General features: G+C 39.6%; 2 long non-coding RNA genes and 1 pseudogene across 3 annotated transcripts; 2 read left to right on the top strand and 1 right to left on the bottom strand.

Annotated features, from left to right (window-relative positions):
• The first annotated feature begins 583 nt into the window (after positions 1-583).
• Positions 584-5,979, top strand: LOC148757265 (uncharacterized). Its single transcript, XR_016022327.1, has 2 exons — positions 584-1,162; positions 4,255-5,979. It is a non-coding gene; the product is annotated as an uncharacterized LOC148757265 (long non-coding RNA).
• Positions 5,980-8,011: 2,032 nt separating this feature from the next.
• LOC148757264 (uncharacterized) lies at positions 8,012-18,727 on the bottom strand. The gene is made up of 2 exons (XR_016022328.1): positions 16,823-18,727; positions 8,012-9,524 (listed from the first exon to the last, which is right to left on the bottom strand). It is a non-coding gene; the product is annotated as an uncharacterized LOC148757264 (long non-coding RNA).
• On the top strand, positions 14,109-15,249 carry LOC141569183 (ribonuclease H2 subunit B pseudogene; annotated as a pseudogene). The gene has a single exon (XR_016022326.1). The product of XR_016022326.1 is annotated as a ribonuclease H2 subunit B pseudogene (transcript).
• Positions 18,728-25,852: the final 7,125 nt, after the last annotated feature.

The raw sequence follows: 25,852 nt of genomic DNA, 5'->3' as shown, positions 1-25,852 counted from the left end.
TGAGAGTATGATGCTAAGAGAAATAAGTCAGACAGAGAAAGCAGAGAACCATGTGATTTAACTGATATGTGGTATATAAACCAAAAACAAGAAAAGAACAAGGCAAACAAATGAGAAACAGAAACTCATAGACACAGACAATAGTTTAGTGGTTGCTAGAGGGTAAGGGGGTTGGGAGGTGGGAGATGAGGGTAAAGGGGGTCAAATATATAGTGATGGAAGGAAAACTGATTCTGGGTGGTGAATACACAACAGGATTTATAGATGATGTAATACAGAGTTGTACACCTGAAACCTATGTAATTTTACTAACAATTGTCACCCCAATAAATAAATAAAAATAAAAATAAAAAGGGAGATGGGCCTTTGATGAGTTTTAGAGTGTATGTGGGATGGTAGAGATATATTATTGGGATTGATCTGAATATCTGGAAAAATTAAATCAAGCGTGTATGTGCCTATCCATTTGCTTTTCAGGAAGGTGTATGAGGTCGATGATGGATTAGGTAAAGTGTCTGGAGGAGATCGGGGTAATTCTAGGGGAAAATTCATGAGAGGGAAGAGTAATACTATGAAGAAAACCATGAGGGCTTATTCTTCTCTGGGGTTGAGAATACAGGTGATGGAATTGTGGGGAGCCATGGTTACAGGAAACTGAGCTTTGCAGAATGGCTCAGTTTATGCTACCTGTTTCCTCCCCCTGAGGCAATTGTCTCTGCCTGCACCTGAGGGGATCTTGAGCTTGTAAGCTGCTGAGGAATTTGGTGGGAGCGGCCAGTTCCCAGACACAGAAGGCTGATGCCTATCAGGGCAATTGATAAGATAATTACTTGTGAGTTTCGGTGAATTTTGTATCCTCTATGTGAAAGCTAAAGAATTTACATTTGTTATGTTAATACATACTTGCACGTGCTCAAACTGCTTATATGGGTGCAGTAAAATAAACTTAGTGTCTTCAGGATCACTGAAGTCCCGCGATCGCCATCATATGTGAGAGTGTCTTTTATTCATTCCCACTCCCCCATTAGGGAACCCATCGACTCGTGACGGCTGGCCCGTCACACTTGGCGCCCAACGTGGGGCTCGAATACGGAGGTAACAGTGAGGAACACCGCGTGGAAAGGGCCCCGGCTTGTATAAGAGCTGAATCAGTGGATGCACGGTGAGTGAGACATGATCCCCTCGGTTGAATGAATGTGTGAATGATTGATAGTTCCACGACTTTTTGTCACGGAGCTTGATTGGGCCCCAATCCAGAAGGGCACCTGATTGTTTCTTTGTTTGAAAGAAGGACCGAGTTAGGGAAAAGAATGGGTCACGCGAACAGCAAGGACCTGTATGTTAGAGGACTTAAGAAATTGCTTGCCGCCCATGGCTGTCGGGTGAGCAGAGAACAGTTAGATAAGTTTTTAGAATTTATAAAAGAAGTTTGTCCGTGGTTTCCAGAAGAAGGCACTGTCAGTCTGGGAACCTGGCAGAAAGTGGGAAAACAGTTAAAGAATTTTTACACTGTCCACGGACCTCAGCGGGTCCCTGTGGAAACATTCGGGTTATGGACTTTGACCCAAGACTGTTTGAACCTTAAACATGAAGAATGCAAATTAGAGAAAGTGAAACAAGCCGGTGATGAGGAGGGAGAGAGCGCAAAGTTGTTAGAGGGAGTTCTTAAGGTTAATAAAGAGCCTGTTTATCAGGAAACTCCGGTCGAGCACCGGGAAGATTTAAAACCTCAGGATCAGGAAAAATTAGAAGATGAGGGAGCCAAATATGATAGGGACAAAAACCCTCCTTTAGTGGCTGTGGCTCGGGAGGACGAGCAACTTGCAGATACTACACTTTCTCTTGCAGATCAAATAAAAAAGATTCAGGGACAGTTGATAGAACTTAAAGTTGCTGTAGACGGAGGAAATTGTCCTCGGGGTAAAGATCCCCCCATAGTTGATCCCTCTGCACCACCTCCTGAGGAGTCCTGTAGGTGGAGACCTCCGCCGCAGTCCCCGGTTTGGGACATGCCTGCAGAGCCTTCGCCAAGTTATGTTAAGCCAGGATCGGACTCTGTTGTACTATCCCCTCTTCAAATAGCTTGTGAAGAGGCTCACAAGCAAGGGGAATCTACAGAGCAGTTTGGCGTATATCCTATTTTTGAAAGATATGATCAGGCAGGACGTAGGGTTAGGGATTGGAAGCCTTTCCAGTGGAAGCAGATAAAAGAATTGAAAGAGGCTTGTGTGCAGTATGGACCTATTGCCCCTTTCACCATGGCAATTTTGGATGTTCTGTCTACTGAAGCCACCCCTCCAGAGGATTGGAAGCTTATTGCTCATGCTTGCCTTTCGGGAGGCGATCATCTCTTATGGAGATCTGAGTTTTATGAAAACTGCAAAAAGAAAGCTAATCAGAACAATTTGAGGCGAGTTCCCATCACTTTTGAGATGTTGGCCGGTGAAGGCATTTATGCTGAAATAAGAAACCAAATGGGCTTTGCGGCAGGAGCTTATGCTCAGACTTCTGCCGCTGCAAAGGAAGCCTGGCGTATGCTACCAGATACTTCCCGCAAAGAGGAACATGTATCTCAGATAAGGCAGGGAGCAGATGAGCCTTTTCAAGAATTTGTGTCTCGCCTCAATACAGCCGCGGGGTGGATTTTTGGGCCATCGGCTGCTACTCAGTCTTTTATAATGCAACTTGCTTATGAAAATGCTAATTCTGCATGCCAAGCTGCTATTAGACCATTTAGAAAAAAGGGAACATTGTCTGACTATATTCGTTTTTGTTCTGACGTAGGATCTTCTTTTACCCAAGGCATAGCCATAGCGGCAGCTATACAGGGAAAGCCTATGAAAGAAGTATTGTATCAACAGGCAAGACTCAATTCAGGGAGTCGCCCTGAAATTCACCCATTTTTGTAATTAAGAAAAAATCGGGGAAATGGAGATTGTTGCAGGATTTGAGAAAAGTAAATGAAACTATGGAAGTTATGGGTGCTCTCCAGCCAGGATTACCTCATCCTTCTGCTATTCCAAAAGATACTTATAAAATAGTGCTAGATCTAAAAGATTGCTTTTATAATATAGCCCCACTTTATGTCAGAAGTTTGTTAGTGAAGCAATTGATAACACCAGAAAACAGTTTCCTTCTGTGTATATCATTCATTATATGGATGACATCTTATTGGCTTGTAAGAAAGAAGGAATGTTGTTAGCTTGCTTTGCAGATATAAAAAAGAATCTTCTAGCCTCAGGTCTTATTATTGCACCTGAGAAAGTACAGAGAAGTGAGCCTTATTCTTACTTGGGATTTCAGTTGTTTGCTCAGTATTTCACTCCACAAAAAATAGAGCTTAGAAAAGATCATCTTAAATCTCTTAATGATTTTCAGAAACTGTTGGGAGATATTAATTGGCTGCGCCCTTCTTTGGGACTAACTACTGGAGATCTTAAACCACTGTTTGAAATTTTAAAAGGAGATTCTGATCCGACCTCGCCCAGGTCTCTTACTGAGCCTGCACGGAAGGCTCTTTCTAAGGTTGAGGAAGCCATTCAGCAACAGCATGTTTCCTTTTTAGATTATTCTAAACCTCTATATGTGTATGTTTTAGACACCAAACATACACCCACAGCAGTGTTGTGGCAAGAAGGGCCACTTAGATGGATACACCTCCATGTGGCTGCACAAAAAAATCTTACACCTTATTATGAATTTGTGGCCAGTTTAATTCAGGAGAGCCGCTTGAAAGCTCGAAAATATTATGGAAAGGAGCCAGATTCTATTGTTATTCCTTTTACAAAAGCACAGATTCAAGGCCTGATGCAGTTTATTAGACATTGTCTTGCTGCATTTGCCATGATTGGAACTCCTAAAAAACTTAAAACAGATAATGGCTCATGTTATACCAGCAAAAAATTTGCTCTATTTTGCCAGCAATTTTCGATCAATCATGTTACTGGCATTCCTTACAATCCCCAAGGACAAGGGATTGTTGAGCGTACTCATGGTACATTAAAAGTTAATTTGCAAAAAATAAAAAAGGGGGAGTTATATCCCCTGACACCTCATAATTATTTGTCTCATTCTCTCTTTATTCAAAATTTTTTGACCTTGGATGCCCATGGCAAGAGTGCTGCAGAGCGCTTTTGGCATCCTTCCACTGCTCCTCAGGCTTTGGTCAAATGGAAAGACCCACTTACGGGCTCTTGGCAAGGCCCAGATCCAGTCCTCATATGGGGACGAGGACATGTATGTGTTTTTCCACAGGATGCAGAAGGCCCTCGGTGGCTGCCAGAAAGATTGGTGCGACATGTGGACCCTCAGCCCATTGATGATGCTACTGATGCTTTGCCAAGCGGAACCTGACCAGATGTATTGGGCCTATGTACCTGATCCACCAATCCTCCACCTCGCTGTGTGGAACGGTCCTGAGATTCCAGTCTATGTTAATGATACTCAGGCGTTTAGGATTGCCCTCTGATGGACACATAAAACAACAACTAGAGAAGAATTTTACTTATAATGGTATAAGAACAGGTTTGCCTATTTGTATTGCAAATAATAGGTCAACATCTGGGTGCTTGCATAGTTCTCCTGTCACTATGCACATTAATGACTCTTTAGTTGGATGGACTGTTCGTCTTAACATGCTAGGTGATTGGTCAGGAGGACGCAGAATAAATCTGCCCATCCCTCCATCACATCCATCTTGCAATAAAAGATTGAAATTAAATATTGAGACTGTCCCATGGAGAGACTGTCCTGACAATGATCCTGTTCGTTATGACATTCCTGGAACAGGCAGATACATCATTAACTGGTCAAGAAGTAACCAGTCAGGATGGGCCCGAGAACTGACTTCTGGACTTTGGACTTCTGATACACAGTATCAGCAAAATTCATTATGGAGACTTATGGGAGTAATGGGTGAAGTTGTTCAAATAGTTGAGTTCTGTAAATCAGGCACTCCCTGCAGTCATGTGAGTGTCTTAAAAGATGGGAATAGAGATTGGACTACTGTTGCTAAGACTGTTAATATAGCTGCTTGTGTTCCTTCTCCTTATGTGCTGTTGATTGGAAATGTTAATGTACACTTTATAGGAAATCAATTTAGTGTATCCTGTAGTAATTGTTCTTTAGCAAATTGTATTTCTTGGGTACCATTAGGAACTCATGTTATGATACTTAAACAACCATCTTTTGTTATGCTTCCTGTTAATATTTCTGTACCTTGGTATGCTGAAAAAAGTTTGCAGGTTTTTAAAGAAATTGAGTATGCTTTGAGTAGGCCAAAGCGGTTTATTGGGCTTCTGTGTCTGTTCGGTTCTGTGCCTACTCCCCATCCTCATTAGATGTTTCATCAGCAGGATGTTAGACTTACGCGCTGACATCCATCAGCTTGAGCTTAAGGCAAGTCTTAAGACTCTCACCCCTGTGCATTTATGAGGGACGGGTTAGTCAACGACGGGTACATACTTGGGAGCCGCTTCAACACCTAAGACAGGCCTTGTATGATGAAATATAAGTACCAATGACGGGTAAGTTGAGGCAGGCGTCCTGGGATGCCTAAGACAGGCGCCGTCACCTCACCATCCTGACTGGATGGATTTTGTTCATATGAAATAAAAAAGGGGGGGGAGATGTGGGGAGCCATGGTTACAGGAAACTCTGAGCTTTGCAGAATGGCTCGGTTTATGCTACCTGTTTCCTCCCCCTGAGGCAATTGTCTCTGCCTGCACCTGAGGGGATCTTGAGCTTGTAAGCTGCTGAGGAATTTGGTGGGAGCGGCCAGTTCCCAGACACAGAAGGCTGATGCCTATCAGGGCAATTGATAAGATAATTACTTGTGAGTTTCGGTGAATTTTGTATCCTCTATGTGAAAGCTAAAGAATTTACATTTGTTATGTTAATACATACTTGCACGTGCTCAAACTGCTTATATGGGTGCAGTAAAATAAACTTAGTGTCTTCAGGATCACTGAAGTCCCGCGATCGCCATCATATGTGAGAGTGTCTTTTATTCATTCCCACTCCCCCATTCGGGAACCCACCAACTCGTGACGGCTGGCCCGTCACATGGAATCAAGAAAAGCTCTAAAATGAACCTGTGGGGGTTCAGGGGAATATAGACACAACCGAGAGGAATTGGGGGAGAGCGAAGGAGCCGGGAGTGAGGTTGGAGGTGTTTGTTTCATGAAGCGATGACAGGGGCAGTGGTAGGGATCACCGTTCATGAGTCTCCCTTTTCACCACGGGGATCTTGTCAGTCAAAGCCAGGTGAGGCTCAGGACTGAGGTGCCATTGAGTAACCAACATTTTTTTTCCCTGTATCTCTGGGTCTATTTCTGTTTTGTTTGTTCATTTATTCTGTTCTTTAGGTTCCACATGTAATTGAGATCATATGGTATTTGTCTTTCTCAGTCTAAGTTATTTAATGTAGCACAATATTTACAAGGTCCATCCATGTTGTTGCCAATGGTAAAATTTAATTCTATTTGATAGCCAAGTAATACTCCAGTGTATAAATGTACAACAGTTTCTTTATCCAACCGTCTATTGATGGGCATTTCAGTTGTTTCCATATCTTGGCTGATGTAAATAGTGCTGCAATAAACATAGGGGTGTATATATTTTTTCAAATTAGAATTTTGTATTTTTTAGGACCGATACCCAGGAGTGTAATTGCTGGGTCATAAAATAGTTCCATTTTCAATTTTTTGAGGTCCTTCCATACTGTTTTCCATAGTGGTTCTACCAATCTGCAATCTCATCAACAATGCACAGGGTTCTCTTTTCTCCACATCCTTTCCAACACTTGTTGTTTGCTGATTTATTGATGATAGCCATTCTGATAAGTGTGAGGTGGTATCTCATTGTGGTTTTTATTTGCATTTATCTAATGATTAGTGACGTGGGGCATGTTTTCTTATGTCTGTCTGTTGGCCATCTTTATGTCCATTTTTTTATTTTTACTTGAAAACATTTTGATATTTTTTTTTCTTTTTTTTTTAATTAAAGTTTATTGGGCTGACAATTGTTAGTATAGTTACATAGATTTCAGGTGAACAATTCTGTATTGCATCATCTATAAATCACATTGTGTGTTCCCCCCGAGAGTCAGTTCTCCTTCCATCATCATACATTTGATCCTCTTTACCCTCATCTACCATCCCCCTCCCCCATTACACTCCGGTAACCACTAAACTGTTGTCTCTGTCTATGAGTTTTTGTTTCTCATTTGTTTGTCTTGTTCTTTTGTTGTTTTTGGCAATCCCTCTCCTGGGTATCTACCCCAAAACTCTGAAAACATTTATCCATAAATACATGTGTACTCCAATGTTCATTGCAGCTTTATTTACAGTGGCCAAGACATGGAAACAACCAAAATGTCCTTTGGTAGATGAATGGATAAAGAAGTTGTGGTATATATACACAGTGGAATACTATTCGGCAGTAAGAAAAGATGAAATAGGACCATTTGTGACAACATGGATGGATCTTGAGAGTATAATGCTAAGCGAAATAAATCAGACAGAAAAAGTAGAGAACCACATGATTTCACTAATACATGGTATATGTCCACTTTCGAGAAATATTTCTTCATGTCCTCTGCCCATTTTTAATATAGTTTTTTTGTTTGTTTGTTTGTTTGGTGTTTCGTTTTTAAATAAATTTTGGTGTAACCCCTTATGAGATATATCATTGGAAAATATCTCGTCCCACTCAGTAGCATGCCTTTTGTTTTACTGATGGTTAACTTTCCCATGAAAAAACTTCAATTTGATATTGTCCCAAATAGTCTCTTTTCTTTTTCTGTCTAGGATAGCCTATATTCCAAGGCTATCATAGTCAAAATAGCAGGGTACTGGCATAAAAACAGACACATAGATCAATGGAACAGAATAGGAAGCCCAGAAATAAAGTCATGCAATAGTAATTGTGATTTTGGACCATGAATTTTAAATCATTATAATAGGCTCAAACATCTTTATTAATCAAAATAGAAACCATTACAATCAACACATTTTTGCCAATGAGAAATAAGTTTGTTTATTTCTATAGCATAAAAATCCATGCTTTAGGATTCAACAAACTCTTGGAAAGCATTTTCTGCATCCTACTGGTTGTGGAAGTGTTTTCCCTGCAAAAAGTTGTCAAGATGCTTGAAGAAGTGGTAGTCAGTTGGTGAGAGGTCAGATGAATATGGCAGATGAGGCAAAACTTCGGAGCCCAATTCATTCAACTTTTGAAGCACTGGTTGTGTGACGTGCTGTTGGGCATTGTTGTGGAGAGTTGGGCCCTTTCTGTTGACTAATGCCAGCTGCAGGCGTTGCAGTTTTCAATGCATCTCATTGATTTGCTGAGCATACTTCTCAGATGTAATGGTTTCACTGGGATTCAGAAAGCTATAGTGGATTAGACCTACAGCAGACCACCAAACAGAGACCATGACCTTTTTTTTTTGGTGCAAGTTTGGCTTTGGGAAGTGTTTTGAAGCTTCTTCTCAGTCCAACCACTGAGCTGGTCATCACCGGTTGTATAAAATCTACTTTTCATCGCACATCACAATCCAATTGAGAAGTGGTTCATTGTTGTTGTGTTGAATAAGAGAAGACGACATTTCAAAACAATGGGTTTTTTTGTTTTGTTTTGTTTTGTTTTAAGATTTTATTGGGGAAGAGGAACAGGAATTTATTGGGGAACAGTGTGTACTTCCAGGACTTTTTTTCCAAGTCAAGTTGTTGTCCTTTCAATCTTAGTTGTGGAGGGTGCCATTCAGCTTCAACTTGTTGTCCTTTCAGTCTTAGTTGTGGAGGGCGCAGCTCAGCTCCAGGTCCAGTTGCCGTTGCTAGTTGCAGGGGGCACAGCCCACCATCCCTTGCGGGAGTCGAACCGGCAACCTTGTGGTTGAGAGGACACACTCCAACCAACTGAGCCATCCGGGAGCTCAGTGGCAGCTGCTCAAGGTGCCATGTTCAATCTTAGTTGCAGGGGGCCGAGCCCACCATCCCTTGCGGGACTCGAGGAATTGAACTGGCAGACTTCTGGTTGAGAGCCTACTGGCCCATGTGGGAATAGAACCGGCAGGCTTCAGGGTTAGGAGCATGGAGCTCCAACAGCCTGAGCCACCGGGCCGGCCCAAAACAATGTTTTTGATTTGCCGTCAGGTCATGAGGCACCCACTTATCAAGCTTTTTCACCTTTACAATTTGCTTCAAATGCCAAACAACCATAGAATGGTCGATGTTGAGTTCTTTGGCAACTTCTCGTGCAGTTGTAACAGGATCAGCTTCGATAACTGCTCTCAATCGGTCATTGTCAACTTCCGATGCCCGGCCACTACACTCCTCATCTTCAAGGCTCTCCTCTCCTTTGCCAAACTTCTTGAACCACTAGTGCACTGTACATTCATTAGCGGTTCCTGGGCCAAATGCGTTGTTGATGTTGTGAGTTATCTCCGCTGCTTTACGACCCATTTTGAACTTGAATAAGAAAATCGCTCAAATTTGCTTTCTGTCTATCATCATTTCCACAGTCTAAAATAAATATAAAATAAACAGCAAGTAATAAGTCATTAGCAAAAAGGCATAAATCAAAAAATGTGCTTTAAAGTGATGCATAACATAACTATATGTATTTAAAAATGCATTCAATATTAAATGGCAAATTTCAACAATACAAAATCCACAATTACTTTTGTACCAATCTAATATATGGTCAATTAATCTATGACAAAGTCTATTCAATAAATGGTTTGGGGAAAACTGGACAGATACATGCAAAACAATGAAACTAGATGACTTTCTTATACCACATACAGGAATAAACTCAAAATGAATTAAAGACTTAAACGTAAGACTTGAAACCATAAAACTCCTAGAAGAAAATATAGGCAGTAAACTCTTTGACATCACTATTAGCAATGCATTTTTTTATATGGCTCCATGGGCAAAAGAAACAAAAGGGGAACAAAAAAAAAAACAAATGGGACTACATCAAATTAAAAGGTTTTTGCACAGTGAAGGAAACCATCAACAAAATGCAAAGAGAGCCTACTGAATGGGAGAAGATGTTCACTAATGATACATCTGATAAGGGGTTAATCTTCAAAATTTATAAAGAACTCATACAGCTCAACACCAAAAAGACAAAAATCCAATTAAAAAATGGGCAAAAGACCTGAATAGACATTTCTGCAAAGAGGACATACAGGTGGCCAACAGACATATGAAAAAATGCTCAACATCACTAATCATCAGAGAAATGCAAATTAAAACCAAAATGAGATATCACCTATCAGAATGGCCATCATCAATAAATCAATGAAGAACAGTGTTGGCAAGGATGTGGAGAAAAGGGAACCCTTGTGCACTGTTGGTGGGATTGAAGACTGGTGTAGCCACTATGGAAAACAGTATGGAGGGTCCTCAAAAAATTAAACATAGAACTACCTTATGACCCAGCAATTCCACTTCTGGTTATTTATCTGAAGAAATCCAAAACACTAATTCAAAAAGATATATTCACCCTTATGTTTGCTGCCTCATTACTTAAAATAGCCAAGATATGGCAGCAACTTAAGTGCCCATCAATGGATGAATGGATAAAGAAGTGGTACATATATACAATGAAATATTACTCTGCCATAAAAAGAATGAAATCTTACCATTTTGACAATATGGATGGACCTAGAAGGTATTAGGCTAAGTGAAATAAATCAGACAAAAAAAGACAAATACCATATGATCTCATTTATATGTTAAATCTAAAAAACAAAATAAAAGAAGAAATGAAACAGAAACAAACTCATAGATACAGAGAACAAATTGATGGTCACCAGACAGGAGGGGGTTGGTGGGCTGGGTGAAAAGGGGGACAAGATTAAGAAGTACAAATTGGTAGTTATAAAATAGTCACAGGCATGTAAAGTACAGCATAGAGAATGTATTACAATATAGCCAATAACATTATAATAACTATGTGTGGTGTCAGGTGGGTACTAGACCTGTGAAGGTGATCACTTTGTGAGGTATATAAATGTCAAATGACTAATATTATATGTATGAAACTAATATTGTATGTCAACTGTAATTGGAAAATAAGTTAACTTTTAAAAATTTAATGTTCAAATACCTAAAAATAAATCTAATAAAAATGTATAAGTCTTCTACACAAAAAAAGTATAAAAAATTTATTTAGAGGAATTAAAGAAAATATAATAGATGGGGAAGAGGGATAATGTGTTAAACCCAAGGTTTGAAAGAGTCAATATGGTTACCAGAGGGTCAGGGGGGAGGGGGTGGTAGATGAGGGTAAATGGGATCAAATATATGGTGATGGAAGGAGAACTGACTCTGGGTGGTGAACACACAATGGGATTTATAGCCGATGTAATAGATGTATAGAACTGTACGCCTGAAATCTATGTAACTTTACTAACAATTGTCACCCCAATAAACTTTAATTTTGAAAAAAAGAAAGGAAGAGTCAATATGGTAAAGACCAAATTTACCTAGAGTCAATGCAATTTCAATTAAAATCCCAATAGTTTGTATGTGTGTTTTTATACGAGATATGACAAGTAAGTTCAGGAACTTGTTGCAACTTGAACTTGTTGCGAACTGTTGCTAACCTTTTTTTGATATCAGAGGGATTATTTATTATGAATTTGTAACAACTGAACAAACAGTTAAGCAAGTTTACTATCTGGAAGTGCTGAAAAGACTGCATGAAAAAGTTAGACGACCTTAATTTTTCGCCAACAATTCATGGCTCCTGCATCACTACAATGCACCAGCTCACGTGGCACTGTCTGTGAGGGAGTTTTTAGCCAGTAAACAAATAATTGTATTGGAACACCCTCCCTACTCACCTGATCTGGCCCCCAGTGACTTCTTTCTTTACCTGAAGATAAAGGAAATATTGAAAGGAAGACATTTTGATGACATTCAGGACAGCAAAGGTAATACGATGACAGCTCTGATGGCCATTCCAGGAAAAGAGTTCCAAAATCGCTTTGAAGGGTGGACTAGGCACTGGCGTTGGTGCATAGTTTCCCAAGGGGAGTACTTCAAAGGTGACTGTCATGATATTCAGCAATGACGTATGTAGCACTTTTTCTAGGATGAGTGTGCGAACTTAATTGTCAGATGTGTGTGAGTGTGTGTGTGTGTCTGTAGACTTAAAAGTTAATTGTGAAACTTATGGAAATATGAAATACAAAGATAATTGAAAATATGGAAAGAGGAGGAGGATACAGCTGGAGTATTTATACTATCTAGGTAGAAATTTATTATAAAGACACAGCATATATGACTGGCACCAGTACAAGAGTAGACAAATAAGCCGATGGAAAAGACTAGAGATTCCTAATTTGAGCTAAAGAAAGCAGTCACAAAAGAGTGCATACTGTGTGGTTCCCTTTAGACAAAGTTACAGAACAGACTAAACTAATCGGAGATTTCTGAACTTAGATTAGTGGTGTCCTGGGTGACCAGGAGAGGGCTTCTGGAGAATTAATAATGTGCTATTTCTTTCAAGTGGTGGGTACAGGGTGCAGATTTGTGCCAATTTGTCATGCTGTACACTTGAAATTTTTGCATTTTTGGCATGTGTATTTCAACAAGAATTTTTTTAATCATGTAAAAATTAAATTTGAAGTTGAAACTGCACTGAACATTTGGGGTTTTTGTGCCACTGAACAAAAAGTGGAGAATAAGCGGTGGTGACTGATCGTGACTCCGGGGTGGAAATTGTGCTGTCACTACCCACTGGGAGTAGGCACTGTGGGCAAAGCCAGTCGGTTCACTGGGTGTCCTTTACAAGCCCTGGCCCACAGTACTGGTCACTGGGAAACTGCAGCACCCAAGTTAAAACCAGACCACTAAAAAAGTCTTGGGTAGCATGGGAATGAAAGTTTGGCTTATACCACCTGCTAAAAAGTCTACCCTCCTGAAGTGATAGTGAAGGTGATTTATGAAAATCGTGTATCCAGGTGGATTAGTTACTTTTCTTCCCGTGTCTGCATCACAAAGCTCGCATATGTGTATCCTCTTCCTTCAGGGTGTACATCTTATTCTCATATTTTTATTGACAGCTTTTGACTTAGCTGGAGAGGTCAATCTGACCCAGCCTCATGACAGACCCTGGTGCTTCCTTGTGTGGCTCCCATGATGTGGAATGCCCCTTCCTCTTGGGACTTGAGTAACAAACTCTCTTTTCAATGTCAGTCGTCTCCTGATTTCATGGCCTCACTATACCTGAATAATAAAACCTACATTTTAACACACACACCCTATGATGCCTCCGTGTAGTTGAATATTTGCTCATTGAAAATCCCACTTGGAATTCACCCAGAGCCAATTTATTATTATCTCAGACAAATTTTTTGAATTATTATTTTTTTGTTACAGTTGACATTCAATATTGTTTTATATTAGTTTCAGGTGTACAGTTAGACGTTTACATGGTCTACGAAGTGATCCCTCAATCAGTTCAGTCCCCACCTGGCACTATACATAATTATTACCATATTATTGACTATATCCCTGTGCTTTACTTTACATCCCCATCACCATTTTATAACTAATCCTGGACCATATTTTTAAAGGATTGTTCATCTGATTTCCTAGACCAAAGTAGCGATAAATGGTAGCTAAAAGATTGGGAGGATAATAGGAAATCAGAGAAGGAGCCAAGCAACTCCAAGAATTAAAGAAAACAAGACAAAAACACCAGGCAGCATGCTGGGATCGTGGGGATGGGCCTGAAGGAAATGATGCGCACCTGTGCTCCTGAGCACCTGTGCATTTTGGCAGTGAGCAGTTCTGAATATTTACAAAATGGAGTCTGCATCTTCAAGAAAAGAATGGATTATGGGTATGTTTTCTAAGATGAAATGGCATGTAGGATATACTTTAGAAAAATCACCGTTGAAGATAGGTAACATAAAAATACTTCAGTGAATAGAGAGGAAACATGGAAAATTCACTTGATGGACACACCCTGTTCTGACAGGTTCAAATGAATGACATTTTCGTAGATGTGCCTTTATTGATTTGTTGCCTCTCAGCTCCGAATTCGTATTTTTGTCTGCTCTATGAAAATTAATCTGGAGGCTCCAGCCAGGCCCCGCGCTCCGAGGGCTGAGGCCGGCGGCTGCCGGGCCCCCAGGCGCCGCGCTAGGGCCCCGGGCGAAGGCGGGCGGCATGGCGGGCCGCGTGGACTGCCGGGACAGCGCCGGCGCCCGGCAGCACGTGTTTCTGCTTCCAGAATGTTTAAAAGATGCTTCAAAGAAAATGAAAAGTGGGCTTATGTTTGTAAAATTGGTCAACCCATGTTTAGGGGAAGGAGCCCTTTACTTGTTCAATATGTGTCCACAGCAGCTGTTTGAAATAAAAGTTTTCAGGGAAAAACACCATTCTTGGTTTATAAATCAATCAGTTCAATCAGGTGGTCTTCTCCACCTTGCCACACCCATGGACCCTCTATTTTTGCTTCTCTACTACCTTAAAAAGGCTGATAAAGAGGGAAAGTTTCAGCCTCTAGATCAAGTTGTGGTGGATGACATGTTTCCAGATTGCATCTTACTGCTCAAACTTCCTGAACTTGAGAAATTACTTCAACACGTGACAGAGGAAAAGGAAATAGACAAAAAGAAATATTACAAATACAGCAAAGAGAAGACATTAAAGTGGCTGGAAAAAAAGGTAAATCAGACTATGGCAGCATTAAAAACCAATCACATAAATGTCGGTGCCCGGGTACAGTCAAGTGCATTTTTCTCCAGCCACCAAGTTTCCAGTGACAAGGAAGAAGATTATATTTGTTATGCCCATGGTCTGATATCTGATTACATTCCTAAAGAATTAAGTGATGACTTAGCTAAACATTTAAAGCTTCCAGAACCTTCAGCTTCAATGCCAAACCCTCCTTCAAAGAAAGTAAAGTTATCAGATGAGCCCGTAGAAGCAAAAGAAGATTACACTAAGTTTAATACTAAAGATTTGTAGACTGAAAAGAAAAATAGCAAAATGACTGCAGCTCAGAAGGCTTTGGCTAAAGTTGACAAGAGTGGAATGAAAAGTATTGATTCCTTTTTTGGTGTAAAAACTAAAAAAAATTGTTGGAAAGATTTGAAACTGAAAATGAAATCTAGCAAAAACATTTTCCTTTTACATGTTCCATTTTCGTCCTTCTTCCATGTCACTGTACTTCCTGACCCTTAATCACCACCTTTTGAAATAAAATTTAAAAAATGCAGTTTTCAGATTCATTTGAACATTTCTTTATATTTGATTTTTATGTTCCTGAACAAAATATGGGAAAGTAATTGTGTAACTAAATGGCTTGTGGACTTTGGAGTCTTCTTTGACATGATGAAAAGTAATCAAGTGAATAGAATTAACCTCTAGCACCACAATTTCCTCAATAAACTGACATGTGACAATAAAAAAATAATAATAAATAAAAAAAGAAAATGAATCTGAGCCCTTTATGCTTTGTCCCCTGGCATGATGTTAGGGTGTCCGCAGAGGGTGCCTTGACAGAAGGGTTTTGCTTCCACGTATTCCTGCAGGTTCCCCAGCGCCCGCCTCCCACAGTGCCCGGCGGCAACAGTGGCCAGTTGCTCCCCTGGCACCTCCCTTGGGTGCGTCACCCAGAAGCAGCTCTCCAAGAAGTTTTCCCAGCACCTTGGAGGGCAGGAAAAGTTACAGAAGATGGATTTCCAGAAAGTTCCTCCAGCGGGCACCAGGGTGCCCACTCTACAGCTAGTAAGGCATCTGCTGTGCCCTCCCCAACAAGGTCTGGGCAGGCAGGCCTTCCTTGGTGTGGCAACTGCCCCTTATACTATATGCTACTTCTGTGTTCTCTAGAGTTCTCTTTATGTCTGACTGGTCAATCCCTTGTTACTCCAACCGCTGTAATTGTTAATGATTCTTTATATTAAACCTTCCCTGTTCAAATTAGTGTGTGGCTCCTCTCTCCTGATGGATTTGTACAGTATAAATAGTCTCTGTTTTGTGGAAAAGAATGAGAAAAGAAGAAGAATAAGATGAGAAGAGAGGAAAAAGGTGGTGGGTTTAGGAAAAAACAAGAGACAATAAAGTAGCAAGAAGAAAATAAAAGAAAGAACCAGAGGAAATGAAAGGGGGGGAAGGAGGAGGAGTATGGACAGTGAGGAAAAGCCAAGCTCCCATTTCCTGATTTTGCAGGCCCTGAAGCCCGTGTTCCCCACTTCCCATTGTGCTGATACCCCATCCCTGTCCCCTCACTGTAGTGGGGAGCCCTGTAAAAACAATGAAGGGTGTTAATTCAGGTTGCTGGGCTCTACCCACAGAGCTTCTGATTCAGGAGCTTTGGAGTGGGACCCAAAAAGCATGAATCTAGAAAGTGCCCAGGTGGCACTGCCCCCATTTTGAGAAGCCCTGACCTATCCTAATGAGCCACATCAGCAGAGGGCAGAGGGCAGGGCTGTGATGGCTTGTGGGACTCCTGCCAGACAGTGTGAGTGCACTTACAGGTGGACCCATCTTAGGAAAGTATGTAGCTCACCTCTCTGTACCTTAGTGTCCTCATCTGTAAATGGGGGTGACAATAGTGGCACCTAAATCCCGGGATTGTTGTCAGAGTAAAGGAGTTACAACACGCACAGTGCTTATACCATGCCTGGCACACAGAAAGCACTTTATAATCATTTACTTAAATGAAAATGCAAGTCCTACAGTGACACAAATGGCATGCACTTACTAGCTATGTGACCTTAAAAATGTCACTTAACCACTCTGACCTTCAGTTTTCTTATTTGTAAAATAAGGATAAAAATAGTACTCACAGTGTAGTGTTTTCATGAAGATGAAACAAGCTATTATATTGGATACTGAATCTTGGCAAATGAACACACCCACGTTTCAGACCTTTCCCGCCCCGGCCTGCGGGTGAAAGTTTGGGCTCCGTGGGGTCGTGCTGCCCTCTGCTGGACAATTGTGCGTGTTTTTCTTCAATTGACTTGCTTCTGAAAGTAAAGGGCCTTCCTCACTTGACGTGCAAATGAGCCACTTGGAAACTTACTTTGGTTGCAGCCTCATTTCCAAGTTTTATTTTTATGAAGAAATTCGGCTATGTTGAACTATTCCTGTTTACATGTTCTAGTTTTCCTTGTTGTTGCTTTCCTGTGAGTTGAGAAGACTCGGGTTATGTGCACACGCATTGTATTCTTTCTTGTATTCTTTTGGCACAGCTGTCCTGGCAGTGATAAGCAACATTGTAACAGGTCAATGTGATTTGTGGTCCCAAAGGCCGGATGATACATAGGGAGTAAGCGCCACTATGTTCTGATGAAGCTTTTTTCATAAACGTTGGAATTTGAATTTCACGTAATTTTCACGTTACAAGATACTGTTCTTTTGATTTTTCTCAGTCACTTATAAAAGCAAAAAAAAAAAAAAACAAATACAGAAACAGGTGTTTCCCAGTTTGAGCCTTCAATCCATAGTTTGTGGACCCTCGTCTAGAATTAAACACCAGGATCCATCCCTGTGCTGAGGGGACCAGACTGGCGAGTCACACAGAGATATGAAGGGGACGCATCCCCCACAGCATCGCGTCTCGTGCATCCTTTGGTCAGAGGTATGCTTTCAGGTTTCCAGTTGGCTTTCCTTTCTATGGTAAATTTCACCCCCCAGGTCAAGGAACCCGTTGGGGACTTTTGCATCAATGTTCACAAGGGAAATTATTCTGTACTTTCTTTTCGTGTAGTGTTTTTGTTTGGCTTTGGTATTAGGACAATGAGGAACTCATAGAATGAGTTAAGAAGTGTTCCCTCTTCAGTTTTTGGGAAGAGTTTGAGAAGGATTGGTGTCAGTTTTCTAAAAGTTTGGTAGAATTCCCCAGTGAAGTCATGAGACTCAGAGCTTCTGTCAGGAAGTTTTTGTTTTGTTTTGTTTTGTTTTTTATTAAATTTATTGGGGTGACAATTGTTAGTAAAATTACATAGATTTCAGGTGTACAATTCTGTATTACATCATCTATAAATCCCATTGTGTGACATATGAAAAATGAACACACAACAGGAAGTTTTTGATTACTGGTCCAATCTCCTTACTGGTTATAGTCAGTTGAGATTTTCTTTGTCATTCAGAATTGGTAGCATTTCTATTTCTGGGAACTTGTCTATTTCATCTAGGTTATCCAATTTGTTGGCATACAATTGTTGAGTTGTTCATAGGATTCTCTTATCATTCTTTTCATTTCCGTATGATCAATACATAGTAATGTCCCCTCTTCCACTTCTGAGTTTAGTAATTTGAGTGTCTTCTTTTTCTTAATCAATCTAGCTAAAGGTTCGTCAATTTTGTTAATCTTTTTGAAGAACCAACTTTGGGTTTTGTTGATTTTCTCTATTGTTTTTCCTCTATTTTATTTATCTCAGCTCTGATCTTCATTGTTTCCTTTTTTAGGCTAGCTTTGGGTTTAATTCATCCTTTTCTTGTTTGTTTTCTTCTTTGTAAGATGTAAAGTTAGGCTGCTTATTTGAGATCTTTTGAGATTTTTTTTTTTTTTATCATATCCAAAACTCAATTTGTTTCTTTTTTTCTTTTTTTTCTTTTTTTTTTTGGTATTTTTTTTTTATTAAATTTATTGGGGTGACAATTGTTAGTAAAATTACATAGATTTCAGGTGTACAATTCTGTATTACATCATCTATAAATCCCATTGTGTGTTCATCACCCAGAGTCAGTTCTCCTTCCATCACCATATATTCGATCCCCCTTACCCTCATCTCCCACCCCCCACCCCCCACCCCCCTTACCCTCTGGCAACCACCAAACCATTGTCTGTGTCTATGAGTTTCTGTTTCTCATCTGTTTGTCTTGTTCTTTTGTTGCTTTTGGTTTATATACCACATATCAGTGAAATCACATGGTTCTCTGCTTTTTCTGTCTGACTTATTTCGCTCAGCATTACACTCTCAAGATCCACCCATGTTGTCACAAATGTTCCTATATCATCTTTTCTTACCGCCGAATAGTATTCCATTGTGTATATATACCACAACTTCTTCATCCATTCATCTATCGAAGGGGATCTTTTTTAATGTAAGCATTTAAGGCTACAATTTTTCCTCTTAGCACTGTTTTCACTGCATCCCATAAATTTGGTTTGTTGTGTTTTCATTTTCATTCACCTCTAAGTATTTTCTGATTTCCCCTGCGATGTTCTTTCTTTGACCCATTGATTGTTTAAGAATGTAGTTATTTAATTCCCAGAATTTTGTGAATTTTCCAGTTTTATTTATGCAATTGATTTCTAACATCATCCCATTGTGGCCAGAGAGGATACTTTGTATGATATCTGCCTTTTTAAGTTTATTGAGGGGACTTAATTTGTGACCTAACATATGGTCTCTCCAGGAGAATGTCCTATGTCCACTTGAGCATATGTATGCTATTGTTGCTGGGTGGAGTGTTCTGTAGATGTACATTAGTTCCAGTTGGTATATTGTGTTGTTCAAGCCCTCTGTCCTAGCTCCTCACTTATCTTCTGTCTGGTTGATATGTCCATTATTGAGAGTGCAGTATTGAAATCTTCATTGTTACTGTAGAATTGGCTGTTTGTCCTCTCAGTTCTCTCAATTTTTGTTTCACTTATTTTGATGTTCTGTTATTAGGTGTATAATGTTTATAATTGCTGTATCTTCTTATATTGAATCTTCTATTAAAATATAATGTCTTGGGGCGGCCAGTTAGCTCAGTTGGTTAGAGTGCAGTGCTCTTAACAAAGTTGCTGGTTTGATCCCCACATGGGCCACTGTGAGCTGTGCCCTCCACAAGTAGATTGAAACAACTCCTTGACGTGGAGCTGATGGGTCCTGGAAAAACACAAATAAAAAAAGTGTAAATATATATATATATATATATATATATATATAGTGTATTTCTTTGTCTAGTGTAACTTTTTCATTTATCATCTATTTTACTTGATATTAATATAGGCACTCTGCATTCTTTTTACTATTTATACAGAATGTCTTTTTCCATTCTTTTACCTTCAACTTATTTGTGTCTTTGGATCAAAAGTGAGTTTCTTGTAGAAAGCATGGATTTGGATCCTAATTTATCCCATTCTGCCAATCTGTCATTTTTTATTGAGGTTACATTGATCTAAATGTTATATAAGGTTCAAGTGTACAGTATTGTGATGTGACATCTGTATACACTACAGTGTGCTTACTACCAAAGGGCTAGTTTTCATTTGTCACCAAACAATTGTCCCCCTTTACCCTTTTTCCCTTCTCCCACCCCCTTCCCCTCTGCTAACCACCATTATGTTGTCTGAAGACTTTTTGTTTTTTGTTGTTTTGTTAATTTTTTACATTCCACATATGAGTGAAATTTTGGTTTTTTAATTTTTTTTTATTCCAAATGAGTGAAATCACATGGTATTTGTCTTTCTCTGACTGACTTATTTCACTTAGCATAATATCCTCAAGGTCCATCCATGTTGCCCCAAATGGCAAGATTTCAATGTATATATATATAAAATATCTAAGAAAATGTATACACATTTTAAGAAAGGAAAAACTATTAAAATTGCAATACTCAATATATACCAATAACAAAAGATGAGTACAAGTCATGTTTGACTTCTGCAATTGCAAGAGGTGCTCAAAGTGGTTACCATCAGTGTCCAGACACTTCTGATTATGGTGAACTACTGCTTGACCAATTTTGATCAAAGTGCCCACTTGTATAGATTTTTTTGGCACCCCCGTATACATACCCCCCCCACCCACACACACAAAATCTTTATCCATTCATCTGTCAATAGACACTTAGGTTATTTCCATATCTTGGCTATTGTAACTAATGCTGCAATGAACATAGGCGTGTATATACCAGGTTTCCCTAAAGATAAGACCTAACTGGAAAATAAGCCCTAGCATGATTTTTCAGGATGACATCCGCTGAACATAGCCCTAATGCATCTTTTGGAGCAAAACTTTAATATAAGACCCGGTCTTATTTTCGGGGAAACATAGTATCTTCTCAAATTAGTGTTTTTGTTCTTCAGATAAATACCCAGAAGTGAAATACCTGGGTCATAAGGTAGTTCTTAATTTTTTTGAGAAATCTCCATGCTCTTGTCCATGGTGGCTGTACCAGTTTACAATCCCATGAATAGTGTACGAGGTTTCCCTTTTCTCTACAACCTCACCAACACTTCTTATTTCTTGTCTTCTTGATTATAGCCATTCTGACAGGTGTGAGGTGATATCTCACTGTGGTTTTGATTTGCATTCCCCTAATAATTAGTGATATTGAATGTCTGCTTATGTGCTTGTTGGCCATCTGTATGCTTTTCTTGGCGAAAAAATGTCCATTCAGATCTTCTGCCCATTTTTAAATTGAGTTGTTTTTTTGTTGTTGTTGAATTGTATGCGTTCCTTTTATGTTTTGGATATTAACCTCTTTTTGGAAATATCATCTGTAAATATCTACGCCCATGTGGTGGTTACCTTTTCATTTTGTTGCTGGTTTCCTTTGCTGTGCAGAAGCTTTTTAGTTTGATGTGTCCCATTGGTTTGTTTTTGTTTTTGTTCCCCTTGCCATCGAAGTTAAATCCACAAAAACATCACAAAGATGAATGTCTTTTTTACTGTCTTTTTAGTCTCTATTTCTGCTCTGATTTATATTATTTCCTTCCTTTTGATGACTTTTCTAGCTTCTTCATTTTCTAGTTTCTTTAGGTATAAGGTTAGATTATTTGTGCTTTTTCTTGTTTCTTGAGGTAGGCCTGTATTGCTATAAACTTCCCTTTCCACATAGCTTTTGTTGTATCCAATACATTTTGGTATGCTCTATTTTTATTTTCATTTGTCTCCACATGTTTTTTAATTTCCCCTTTGATTTTTTTCATTGACCCAATAGTTGTTCAATAGCATTAATAGTTGTTTAATCTCTAAATATTTGTGCTTTTTCCAGCTTTCTTCATGTAGTTGATCTCAAGTTTCATATTGTTGTGGTTTTGAAAAGATGCTTGATATTATTTCAACCTTATTAAATTTATTGAGACTTGCTTTGTGCCACAACATATGGTCTACCTTGAGAATGTTCCATGTGCACTTAAGAAAAATGTATATTCTGCTGCTTTGGGGTAGAATGTTCTACATATATCTAGTAAGTCCATCTGTTCTAATGTGTCATTTAAGACTGATGTTTTCTTGTTGACTTTTTGTCTGGATGATCAGTCTATTGGTATAAATGGGGAGTTAATGTCACCCATCATTACTGTGTGTTATCAACTTTTCCCTTTAGGTTTGTTAACTTTATATATTTTGGTGCTCCTATATTGGGTGCACATATATTAATAAATATTCATTTTGATGTATTGTCCCTTTCATCATTATGTAATGTCCATCTTGGTCTCTTGTTATATTTTTGGCTTAAGGTCTTTTTTTGTCTGGTAGAAGTATGGCTACACCTTTCATCTGGATGCCATTTGCTTAGAGTATAATTTCCACCCCTTCACTCTGAACCTATGTTGTCTTTAGAGCTGAGATGAGTCTTCTGAAGGCAGCATATGGTTGTGTCTGTTTTTTAATCCATCCAGCCACTCTGTGCCTTTTGATTAGTGAGTTAAATTCATTTGCATTTAGGGTGATTATTGATACGTAAGTGTTTACTACTGCCATTTTATCATTTGTTTCCTGATCACGCCATTGTTTCTTTTGCCATTGTTTCTTTTCCCTCATATTTCTGCCATTTTAGATTGGTAATTTTTTATGATTTTTTCTGTTTCCTCTTTTTCTGTGTTTTGTGTCTCTGCTCTGGAGTTTTATTTTATGGTTACCATGAGGTTTATGTAAAAAGTCTCGCATACAAAATAGTCCTTTTTCTGCTGATAGCGATCTGTCTTCATTTGCCTGTATAGATTCCATTCTTCCCCCTCTCCTTTTATGTTTTAGCCACAGCAAGTTGCCTGTTTTCACATTGTGTTTGTTACCAAACTAAAGCAGCTGTAGTTACTTTTGATGCTTTGCCCTCTTTGATCTTATGCTACAGTTAAGTGTTTAGCTCCCTGCTCTGAAGCAGACTTGCAATTTCCTTCTTCTGTCTGTCACCCAACTCAAGGTTTTGTGTGGCTTTGCTTTGTCGTCTCAGGTAGAAGAGCTCCTTTCTACATTGTGTGTGTGTGTGGGGGGGGCAGGTCTATTGGTGGTGAACTCTCTCAGCTTTGTTTGTCTGGAAAAGCTTTTAGCTCTCCTTCACATCTAAAGAATAACTTTGCCAGAAAGAGTACTTTGGGCTGGCAGTTTTTATCTTTCAGTATTTTGAATAGGGCAATCCACTGTCTCCTGGCCTGTGAGTTTCTACTGAGAAATCTGATGATAGCCTAATGGGTGTTCCTTTGCAGGTTACTGTCTTTCCCTCTTTCCTCCCCCACTGCCTTTAAAATTCTTTCCTTATCATTGACTTTTGACAGTTTTAATATAATGTGTCTTGGAGAAGGTCTTTTTGTATTGTGATAATTAAGTGTTCTATTAGCTTTGTAGACCTGTATATCCAGTTCCTTCCCCAGGTCAGATATATTTATTGAAATATGCTCTTTGTTCCCTTCTCCCTCTTTTCTCCTTCTGGGATACCCATTGTCCTTATGTCGCCTTTTCTAATGAAATCAGAGAGTTCTCATAGAGTTTCTTCATTTTTAAAAAATCTTAGTTTTCTCTTCTCTTCCACCTGAATCATTTCTAGATTTCTATCTTTAAGCTCACTATTGCTTTTTCATATAATCTGCTCTATTTACAAGCTTTTTGGTGCATTCTCCATTTCATTTATTGAGTTCTTCAGCTGCAGAATTTCTGTTTGGTTCATTTTTAGACTTCCAATCTATTTGGTAAAGTACTCCTACTGTTCTTTATTTCTGAGAGCATTGAACTGCCTTTCTGAGTTTTCTTGTAGCTCTTTGAGTTTCTTCATGATAGCTATTTTGAATTTTGTCAGTTAGATCACAATCTTCCATGACTTTAAGTTTGGTTTCAGGAGAATTGTCACTTACTTTTTGTGGTACCATGTTACCGTGGTTTTTCATAGTGTTTAATGAGTTGTTCCTCTGCGGGTGCCTTTGGAATAGCAAACACTTCTCTTATTAGGTAAAGGTTTGTTTACTTTGATTCTAAGTTTAACAAGTTGGGAATTACAGGTCATTCTTTTGCTTCCCAGTAGGTAGTGCTATAGCACAAGATTTTGGTTTCTCCTACCTGTGCTGCCTCTGGCTATATTTGAAAGCCAGCTCTTTCCACACCGCACTGCCCTCACCATGGGTACCACTGGTGCCCTCATGGTCACTGCTTGTGCCTCTAGGGTTGCTGGTGCCTTGCTGCCACCCCTTTTCGGTATTAATGTCCCAAAATTACATTTATCCAAAAGCATAGACTAATAACTTATTATGCACAAGTCTCTTAAATCATGTAGAAAACAAAAAGTGGAATTACTGGGCTGGCCCGGTGGTTCAGGCGGTTAGAGCTCCATGCTCCTACTCCGAAGGCTGCCGGTTCGATTCCCACGTGGGCCAGTAGGCTTTCAACCACAAGGTTGCCAGTTCAATTCCTTGAGTCCCGCAAGGAATGGTGGGCTCTGCCCCCTACAACTAAGATTGAACATGGCACCTTGAGCTGAGCTGCCACTGAGCTCCCGGATGGCTGTTTGTTGGAGTGTGTCCTCTCAACCACAAGGTCGCTGGTTCAACTCCCGCAAGGGATGGTGGGATGCGCCCCCTGCAACTAGCAACGGCAACTGGACCTGGAGCTGAGCTGCGCCCTCCTCAACTAAGATTGAAAGGACAACAACTTGACTTGGAAAAAAAGTCCTGGAAGTACACACTGTTCCCCAATAAAGTCCTGTTCCCCTTCCCCAATAAAATAAAATAAAAAGTGGAATTACTACTCAAAGTAACAATTATACAAGTTTTTATAATTTCCCATGTATTTACTGTTGTCAAACTGAACAGTGGTCCAGCCATTTGGTACGTTTCATCCAAAAGAACACTCAAACTTGATTTGTTAGTAGGAACTTTATTGCAAGCCAGCAAGAAAAGAGGGCTCTTGGGATGGTTCCCACAGCAGTGCCTTCCCGAGAACAAAATATCACTTGGTATGGTAGGCTAGGTGTTCCCATCACAACATGTCCAGGTATGTGTGAGCTATGCATGCATGGTGAGCCCACATGGCTAAACACACAGCTCATGTATGGAAAATGGCAGGCAAGACCAGCCTGGAGCAGAGGATATAATGAGAAAAGTGCATGCTGAGACCATTGGAGAATTCTTTGGTCAGTTCCAACTGGTCTGGGGCAATTTCTAGCAGCTATCTTTACCCTGGTCTTGAAGGAAAAACATCTCAGACAAGCACTGTTACAGTTCCATCAATCAAAGTATACTACAGGTTTAAGTAATTAGCTAGGCATTCTCCAAGTTCTTGACCCTTCTGTACAAGTTAGGTAGGCTACGTAACATTTACCAGAGAACTTTACCTCTTCGTGTGTCTTCACTTACTAATGTCTAGTTACTAATTACTAGTGTATAATGTCTTTTCATTTCAACCCAAAGGAATTCCTCCAGCATTTCTTCCAGGGAGGGTCTAATAGTAAGAAACTCCCTCAGCCTTTGTGTGTCTGGAAATGCCTTAATTTCTCCCTTATTTTTCAAGGACAGTTTGCTGAATACAGGTTACTTGGTTAACAGTTTTTTTATTTTTCCCTTGGACACATTGAGTATATCAACACTGTTTTCTTTCTTTTTTTCATTCTTTCTTTCTTTCTTTTTTTGTGTGAGCAGAATTTTATTTTATTTTTAGTGTTTTTTTTAA

This window comes from Rhinolophus sinicus, chromosome 9 (genome assembly GCF_057876585.1).
Source record: "Rhinolophus sinicus isolate RSI-liver-muscle chromosome 9, RSI-T2T, whole genome shotgun sequence".
Lineage (NCBI taxonomy): Eukaryota > Metazoa > Chordata > Mammalia > Chiroptera > Rhinolophidae > Rhinolophus > Rhinolophus sinicus.
Note: the sequence above shows the minus strand (reverse complement) of the source record. Positions and strands in the feature narration are given on the sequence as shown.